This window comes from Tyto alba, unplaced genomic scaffold, assembly GCF_018691265.1.
Source record: "Tyto alba isolate M040663 unplaced genomic scaffold, T.alba_DEE_v4.0 Super-Scaffold_33, whole genome shotgun sequence".
In the NCBI taxonomy this organism is placed as follows: Eukaryota; Metazoa; Chordata; class Aves; order Strigiformes; family Tytonidae; genus Tyto; species Tyto alba.
Window position 1 is genome coordinate 16,339,866 of NW_024881308.1, and position 8,982 is coordinate 16,348,847.

Below are 8,982 nucleotides of genomic sequence, written 5' to 3' on the forward strand. Positions count from 1 at the left end.
TGCTCCCACCCCGAACACCCCGGGGGAACCGTGGAACCGATCCCAGCCGGGGCAGGTCGGACTCCTCTCCGTCACCAACCAGCTTCCTCCCGCTGCTTTTGGGGCCGGTTTCAGAGCCCCTCATTGCACCCCTCCGCCTGGAAATGGGTCCCTTAATTGCTGCTTCGTTACCCTGGCTCGTTTGGCTGCCCTCAGCTCCCGGGGGCTGCCTGAGCACCCCGTGCCTGCCACCAGCGCAGCCGCGGGGTTTCTCTCCGGTCTCTACCTCGTCACCTCTTGAACCAGTTTACGCCTCTCATTTCCACCCTCGTCACTGGGAATCCCCCCCCCCCCCACCGCTGGCAGCGTTTGGGGTGAAGTTGCTCATCTCCACGGTCACAGCAGAGCCCGGGGAGCCGCCGGCGCCGTGGGGCAGCCGGGATTGCCCCGCTCCAACCCCACGGCAGCACCCTGCTGCCCACGAGCCCCATCCCCGTGGCCAAACCCCCTCCCAGGGGGGATGCGGGGGGACATGGCGGGGGACACCTCAGATCCTGGGGCTTCCCACACACTCACAGAATGACGTGCACGCCTGGGAGTGCGTGGGGATGCTCGTGGGCCCTCCAGCCCTCCCTCGAGCTCCTGTCCGGAAACGAGCTGGGCAAAAATCAAAAATCATCCTCCTCCTCGCTTCTGCCTGATTTTCCCCTGCCCTGCCCAGGGCTGCTCGGGGACCTGCTTCCCACCCTGCTAACCTCACCCTGGGATCCATCCAGCACCATCTGCCGCTTGGAAAAACCCTGCTCCCTAAGCTGCTCTAATCCCCAAATCCTATCTGCGTCTCGCAGTCGGCGTCAATCGCCAGCGACCAGCATCTCCCCCGGCTCCCGTAGCCCACGCGCCCCGGCAGCCCACGGCCACGCTTGCTGCAGCTCTCCCGGCTTTTCTCTGCCCACGGTGCTGGGGTTGGTTGGGTGCCGGGCAGGATCCAGCCAACCCAGCCCCTGCGCTGCAGGAAAATGCAAAATGCTTGGAGAGAAGAGGGAAGAAAAGCAATAAACGCTGCCTGACGCTTCCGCTTCCCTGCCATCCTCGCTGCCCCAGGGAGCGGGGCAAGCTCTGCAGCCTCCTGGCTGGAGAGCAGGATGCAGCCCGGGATTGGGAGGCAGAGGAGGGGCGAGCCCCCCCTCCCCGGGGGCTGGGAGCTGGGCGGGCAGCTGGCAGGAGAAAAAAAGGAGCGAATGGCTGGGGAGAGGAGATGGGGTGGGATGAACCGGCGGTGAAAGAGCCAAGTGCAGGAGCAGACAGACCCGGCAGCTCAGGAAGCCGGGGCCAGAGGAGTGGGGGGCTGAGGGGGGGGGGGGGGGTGCTGGGGCGGGGGGTTTTCTCCCTCTGCTCTCCCTGCCGAGGAAACGCAGGGGAGAGCTTCCCGGAGGATGCAGAGCGCGGGGGGGGGAGAGGAAGCGCCAGAGACAGCTGCACAACATCTGGCAGCAGCGCAGCCCCCCGGGGACCTCGGGGGGGGGGGGGGGGGGCGCTGAGCCAGCACGATGCTTCCTGCCACCCCTCCGCTGCCAGATGTGCACCCCGTTCCCCACCGTGGGCTGTGCCCTCCCCCGCCCCCCCCCCCCCCCCGCTCTCCTCCTCCGGCCTCCTGCACCCCCACCCTTCCTCCCCACCGGCCCCTTTCCTCCAGGATGTGCCCAGCACCTGCTTCCAGTTCAGGCCCAATTCGCCGGCGCTCCCAGGCCCCCGCGGTCCCCGCAACGCCCCGGGGGACACGCAGCCCCGTCACCTCTGGCATCCCAATCCTTTGATGGCGCCCTCCCAGCTCCCACGGGGAGGGCTGGGGGGGTGGGACACACACACACACACACACACTCACACCCCATCAGCTTGTGTCCCCAAATGGGGCACGTTCCCCTCTGTGGCCCCTTCCCAGTGCCAGGCCAGGCACCCAGCAGCCCCGGGCTGGTGTGGGGACCCGGCAGAGCGGGACAGAGGGTGCAGGGCCACCCCATCCCGGCTGGCGCTTCCCCACCCAATTCCTCCTGCCCCCAAATCCTCCTGGGTGCAGGCTGCCCCCCGGGCAGGGAGCTGCCCATTGCCCGGCCCAGGCAAATAGCCGGGTAAGGTAGAAAAGTAAAACAGGATTAGCCGCGGGCAGGGAAAATAGCCTCTCTCCTCAAAAATAGCTTCCTGAGATTAAAAATAGCCCGAGGTCCCAAAGCCACTGCTGCGGGGGGGGACACAGGCACCAGCTGGGCCGGGCTGCCCGCTCCCGCCTTGTGGGACAATTAGGGGTATTATGGGGAGCTTAGGGCTCCTGGGAGCCATCTGGCCGTGGGTCCAGCCCCTCAGCACCGTCCCTGCTGCAGGATGAGGCCCGCTCCGGGCAATCCCAGTGAGCCCCATGGAGGGGATGGTCCCCAAACCTCGGTTATCCCCCATTCCTGGGGCAAGTCCCCAGGGATGCTCCGGGCTGTCCCAGGGCGCAGAGCAGGGTTTTTCCCCGCAGGCAGGATCAGGCCCGGCTGGGGACAGGCACGGCCTGGAGTTTTGTGGGTGTCCCATGACACAGGGGCTGCCCCGCTCCTGGCACTGGAAACCCCCCAGCATGGGGGCGATGCTGGGACACGGCCGGGTTCCCCCTGTCCTGGGGGGATTCTGCCCTACGTTGAACCCTGCGAACACCCATCCCTCTCCCAGGAACTCGGGCAGGACCGGAGCAAAACAATTCCCCGTCCCCCTGCTCGGGCTGCCCCTGGCCGGGAGCCGCGTGGCCCTTCGACCCACGGGCATCTGCCAGCCTCCCCGGGGATCCCCATGGGACCGGGGAGGGGGGGACACTGGTGGGACATGTCCCCCTTCCTCTCGGTGCAGAGCAGCGATGGGCATCGAGCGGCGCTTCCCGCCCGCAGCCCCGGCCTCACCGCTCCGCTCCTCCCCGTGCCGGCACCAAAGGCAGCCGGAGGAACCGGGGGCTGGCAACGCGGAGCTCAGGTTTTCCCAGAAAATTCCAGCACGGGCTGAGCCCCCGGTGCCGGCGGCCACGCCGTGGGGAGCGCTGGCGGGGGGGGGTGGCTGCCAGCATCACCGCCACGCTGGGGACCGCAGGCAAAAAGCGGTTGCAGTGAGGAGGGACGAGGACCAAAAGCCACCGGCGAGCTCGGTGTCCCCGGCACAGCCAGCCCCGGGGAGGGGAGCGGGAGCTGGGCTTGACATTTTCACCTCCACCTCCTGTTTTCTGCTCTCCTCCCACCCGGCGCTTGGAAACAGCTCCTCTTTCTCTCCCTGCTTTTTCTTCCCGCATTTCCGCCGGCTGTGGGCTTTATGCAACGTCTCCCGGCAGGAGAAGGAGAGCGGGGACCTCCTCCCGCTCAGCTGGGGGGGCTGGGAGGGCAGGCGGGGGTCCTGCCGATGAAGCGGTTTCAGCAGGAGCTTTGCAAAGAATAAATCGCCAGCTCCTGGAGTCACGGGAAAGCACGAGGCGCCCGGCTCACGTTGCTACAGCTAGAAAGATGCTGAGAGTGGGGGACGGCTGGCAGGGGATGGCGGCATCCCAGTGTGGAGTGGGGACAGCTTCTGGGGGGGGCAACTGTCCCAGCCCTGGCCCCGGGGGACCCCTTGATGACGCCAGGTCACTCAGGATCAGGACGGATGGCGCTGCCCTGGTGCAGGGTGGGCACCGTGGCTGCCCTCCCTGCGTGGGGGTGGACGTGTGTGTGTCCCCCCCTCAGCGTTCCAGGAGGGTCATGGGTCTTACCTCCTGGTCGCCCCATCGCTCCCCGCTGGGGCGGTGGGGACAGACGTGGGGTGACCCACCCCCATCACCCCCTCCCTGCCTGAGTGGAGGGGAGGCGATGGGTGACATTAATAAAGGGTGCTGGGCTGGGGGACCGTGGCGGGGGCTGCCGCTCTCTGCTGCAAAGGGCCATGGCGGAGGGGAAGGGGGTCCCCCAGCACCCAACCAGTGCTCCCCTCCCAGCACCCTCCTTCCCCAAAATCCTGCCCGAAGGCAGGGAGATGAAAGCGGGGCTCACTCTGCCCTGCCTGCCCACATCCTTCCCTGCACATTCCTCTCCCTCCTTCATCTCTCCGGGGGTGCCCGTCCGCACTCAGCGCCGCGGCCGCCCGGGTTGGAGGAGACCTTGGCGTTTTCCCCTCTGTTAAAAATAGCATGAGATTTATTTTCTGGCAGCATGGAAAGCCCCCGGGGCGGACGAGAGGAAGCAGCCGGGCTCGGGCAGGCCGGGGCGGTGGGGGGAGAGCGCAAAGGGCAGGAAATAACCCCCGGCAGCAGCGGCCCTGGCAAGGGGAAAACGCTCAGATGCAAACAGTGTGCGGTTAATGTGGAAACTCCCAGGGCAGCAGCGACAGCCGGCCCTGCGCATCCTGCGCTCCGGCCAAACCGCCTCCTCCTGCTCCCCAGCGCGGGGCTCCGACCCCCTCCCCAGCACCCCAAACCTCTGCAGAAGCAACTGGCTTTGCCCTGATGCCAGCCCCAAGTCCCCACACCCTCCCCAGCAGCCGTCCCCCCCCCCCACCTTCGTTAGCCAGGGGGGGCAGGGGGGATGCTGCAGGGGACCCCGGGGTGCTGGCAGCCGGCAGGCAGGGGCAGGCAGCGAAGGGCCAGGCCTGGGAGAGCATTTCACATCCCGCCACCCCCTGCCCTGTCCCCCTCGGGTCCAGCTCAAATCCCTCCCTGAGGGCCACCAGGCAGCTGGTTTCTGTCCCTGTCCCCTCTCCCTGCCCGAGCAGGGCCGTTCCCGAAGCGTAAACCACCCGGAGCTCCGGTGCTGCCCGCCTCACCCCGGCGTTTCCCTCCCGGGGGGGGGGGCTCACCCACGGGCACCCACCCACCCTCTGAGGATGCTCGTGGTGCCTCTGCCCTCCCCCGCCTCCCGCTGACCCCCCCGCCTCTTGCAGGGCAGGGGGGGGCCGGGGGGTGTCCCCGCTCCTGGCCGGCGTTTCCCACGCTGCGGGCAGAGCATCCTGCCCTCACACCCACCCTCCCCCCGGCGCACAGGACCCCCGGCTCCCCCCAAACCCTCCTCCCTCAGGACACCCTCCCCGTGCCTCTGCCCCCTGCCCCCCCGTGACCTCCCTCTGCTTCCCGGGGGCTGGTTCCTATTTCCTGGGGACCTTTTGGTTCTTCTCCCCCTTCCCCAGCCCATTCGTTATCAGCTTCACTATTATTTCCTCCCTGTCCCTGCTTATTTTAGCTGCTCCTTCCTTCCTCTCCACTGTTTTTGGAGCAGAATCTGGCCCCGCTCCCCCTCCGGCAGCCCCCCCCAGCCACACCAGCCCCCTGCCCGCCTGCATCCCCCACCCCCCCCCGGTCCCCAGCGTCCCCTCAGCCCCCCCCCCCCGGCCAGGCCAGCGATGCCGGGTGTGGGGTGCGGGCAGCCAGGGGCTCTATTTAAGGCAGGATCCTGCCGTCGCCCCTCGGTTAATTGAAGCCTGTGGCTGCCCGTTCAGGCTCCTTGGCTCGCCGGCCGGTCCCTCTCCTCCCTGCCTGCTCCGCTCGCTCGGGTTGCCTGGCCTCTCCCTGAACCCCACCCGCGGGCTCCTGCGCCCCTGCCTGCCCCCCACACCCCCCCCACACCCCCCCCCCCAAAGCCCCCGCTGGCTTCTGCAGCGCTCCGCTGCGCGAAGTGGTTTGTAACGAAGCACTTCCCGGCAGGGAAAAATCCACGGGTCACATCCCCCTTTGCCTTGCCTGCACCCTACCCACACCCCCCCCCACCCTGCCCGCACCCCCACCCCCATCCCAGCACCCCCGGGCAGGCACGGAGGGCTCCTCCCTCCCTCCCTCCCCCGCCAACCTTCAGCCTTTAAATCACATTTTCAACGCCAGGTCGCGATGCTCCATCACAGGAGGCTTTGAGGAGAGGGTTGGCAGACGCCATTCGCCAGCGCTCACCCCGCCAGGGACCCCCTGAACCCCCCCCCCCCCCCGGCTCCCTCCCAGTTCCCCCCCCCCCGGGCCGAGCCCCCAGCAGCCACTGTCCCCATTCCCAGCCCAGTTTGGAGCGCGGGGGCAGCCGGGGAGGGCTCCCACTGTGGCGCTGCCAGCGGAGCCAGGAGATGTTGGCAGCTCATTATTTATTTAAAGCTCCATCTTCGCGGGGAGCACCTGTCCTGCCGGGAGTGATCCGGCTGCTGGGGAGAGCCCCCCGTGTGTGTGTGTCCCCCACCCCCAGCGCTGGGAGATGCCCCCCTCACCCCGCACCCAGGGGGAGGACGCAGCCCCCTTCCCAGCCACATCTCCCCCCCCCCCCGCCTGACACCTGCCACCGAGTGGGATGGGGGACACACACACACACACGCTTCCCGACACCCCCGCTGTCACCCCGACCCAGCGAGCAGGGTTTGGCCAGTGCTGTGGTTTGGTCCCTCGGTGGTGACAGGGACGTGCGGCTCGGGCGCCGTTTCCAAGGTAACCCCGGATGAGAGCGGCCTCCGCATCCCCGCCGTGCCCCCACAGCCTGCCATGCCCCCCCCCCCCCCCCCTCCTTCCACGCTGAGGAGCCTCCCGGGGCCCCGTGGCCGTGGGCAGTGGCTGCTTGAGCTGGGGACCAGGCCGGGGACAGGGACGGCGACGGGGAGGGTACCGACTGCAGGGAGGATGGGGAAAAGGGGGAGAGGCGCGGGACACCCCTCCCTGTTCCCAGCACAGCCGTCCCCTGGGCACGGGTGTGTTCTCCTCATCGCAGAGACGGGATCTTGGGGACCTCGGGGACCAGGTCAGGGTGTTCCTGTCCTCCCTTCTGGAGCACCTCCCAGGGAGAAAACCAGAAATAGGAGCTGTGGTTCCCCACCCAACCGTGGGCACGTGGCCAGGGTCACGGGTGGGAGCGCGCCCTGAGTCCTGGGGGGGGGACACCTTGGCTGAAATCCACCCCCGAGAATCCCTCGTTTGGGTGGGATGGGCTGGGTGGGAAGCGCCGGGGGTGTCGGGGGGGTCCCATCCTGGGGAAGTTGGGGGGGGGGGGGGGGGTTTGGGGCAAGAGAGCCATGGGTGCTGCCCAGGCCGCAGTGCTGGGAGGAGACCCAGCCAAGCCGCCCAACGCCTCAAAAATAGCAGTTTGTAATAAATACACCCCAGCACCTTCCCCCCATCCCACGCTGTGCTCTGGGCCGGGTGTGGCTGCAGCCCCCCACTCACCTCCCCGCTTTTCCCCCCTTCCTCTGCCCGCAGCCCCCCCACCCCCCACCCCCCATCCCTGGCCGTGTGGTTGATCCAGGTTAAACATCCCCGATTTTGGCTTGTGTTAAACAAATCTTCCAGGGTGGGCTGGAGCAGCGCGGGATGCTGCAGCGGGGCCGGCACGGAGGGGCTCGGCAGAGGTGGGATGCTCCCGAAGGGAAGCAGACCCGTGGAGGGGATGATGCCAGGCTCTTCTCTGCTGCGTGGGGAGACCCAGGGGGGGGCCGTGGGGAGCGCGGGAGCCCGGCTCCCCACACCTGCCCCATCGGCTGCCGCGAGGAAGGGAGGCGGCTCTGCTGCCAGGACGCTGCCAGCCCGCCCTGGGCACCGTTTCCATCGCAGCCCTCCCTTCTCCATCTGCTCTCGCCGGCTCCTCGGGGCCCTCCCACGTGTGGGGCCACCGACAGCCGCTATTTCTTATTACAATACGTTCCAGTCCATCGCCCCCAAGATCTGCATCCTTGGGACCTGTGTGCCTAGGAATGCGATTCCTGGCCGTTAATGAGTTTATGTCAGCAAAGGGCTTTAAAGATGTAAAGCTCCTTATAGGAGCCGAGCATCGTTTTTGCTATTGATTTCACTACCCATCCCCTGAGCTGCTGCTGGAGGACACGTACCTCCAGGTAAAGCCTCTCGAGTCCTTGGGGAGACAACGGGGAAGGATGTAACCCTGCCTTGGAGCAGAGAAGGAGAATTCCCTTCTGTGTAGACACACATCTCCTCAACGCTTCCAGGTCTGTGCCCTTGCAAGAGCAAACCCCCCGCACGCAGCTTGCAGGACAGCAAAGCTCTCCTCGTGATGAAGGAGCTTTTATATGGCCAAACCTCACATCAGGGGCCGGGGGAAGTGATCTGAGTCCTGCCTGGTTACTAAAAAACAAAAATGTCATTGTTGGGAATAACGACCAGCTAATTACACAGTCCACCACAAAGTGAAGAGGAAAGAAAATTTCTCCATGTTTATTATACGTGGCAAATTCCCTCTTTCAGTAAATAATTCCCATTTTCTAACACAGCTCCTTTTATTAATTGAATTAATTTATTCTTAGCCTTTTTTTTTAAGACTTCAGATGCTTCTTTTCCTTAGGAAAGGGTAAACAGCCTCATGCTGTGTACTGCACGCTGGGCATCCGCAGGAGATGATGCCAAATGGGGATATTCCACCTGCGCAGTGAAACCGAGATGGAGTCGGACCCGAAGGGAGCTGGGGGAGCGAGGCTGAGGAGGGACGAGGTGGAAACCCCCCTGTCACCCCGCGTCACCCCACCCTGCCTGAGCCGGCGGGCGCAGGGAGTGAGGACAGAAATGCTGTTGTGTGGTTCACCCCCTCCTTACCGGAGGCTGAGACCTTTCTGGCCTCGACAGCCCCTTTTTTTTTTTTAATTTTCTTTTTTTTTTTTTTTTTTTTTTTTTTTTACAGGGCACTTTGCTGATTGTCTTACAAGGAATTTTGGTACCAGCGAAGTGTGGGGAGGGATTTATAGGGCTGGAGACAACCCTTCCACACATCCCCAGCTCAGCAGAGGCGCAGGCGGCAGCGCCCGGCCCTGGATGTGCCACGCTGGCGAGGTTTTGGGGATGGAGGTGGCCGGGCTCCGGAGGAGAACGGCGAGGGGCTGCAGCAAGGGCTTCAGCATCCTCACCCCACCGAGGGCACAGGGCTGCAGGGGTGGGGGGGGATCTTCAGGGAGGTGGCAGGGCCAAGGTCATGTCCAAGTGTCTCCTGGGCGGGACAGGACACCGAGGGGTTCTGCCCATCCCGGAGCACCCAGCAGGATGAGGCCGGGTGC